Here is a 457-nt window from a genome sequence, read left to right on the forward strand (position 1 = left end):
GGTGAGGTCACCACCACAGCCTGCCAGCCAGGAGTGAATTATCCCAGCCCAGGAGGCAAGCTGACTGTCTTCCCGTCCTGTCCTGGAGCAGGAAGCTGAATGACCCCTACCCTTTGGCCTGGCTTCTCACCCTCCTGGCTCCAGCCAGACAATTTCCTTGCATCAAAGGCCATTTGGTACCCAGCGGCCAGACGGAGGTGTGGGTCCAACAGGGAGGCCAGCGGGGCTGAGCCCTTGGAAACAGGAAGGACATCCTCTGTCCCCTTCTTGCTCGTGGCGTTCCACTGGTCAGCTGGGAGCAGCAGCCAAGCCCTCTCCCAAGCCCTGCGGTGCTGGGCACAGCCCCCAGCCTGTCGAGTTGATAAGACCCAGGGAGCCAGCTTCGCAGCCTGTAGGCCTGGTCAGCTTCAAAATGGTCAACAGAGAGTAAGCGCCACATGTAGCGTGCAGGAGCCTA

This window comes from Myotis brandtii, unplaced genomic scaffold (assembly GCF_000412655.1).
Source record: "Myotis brandtii unplaced genomic scaffold, ASM41265v1 scaffold225, whole genome shotgun sequence".
Lineage (NCBI taxonomy): Eukaryota > Metazoa > Chordata > Mammalia > Chiroptera > Vespertilionidae > Myotis > Myotis brandtii.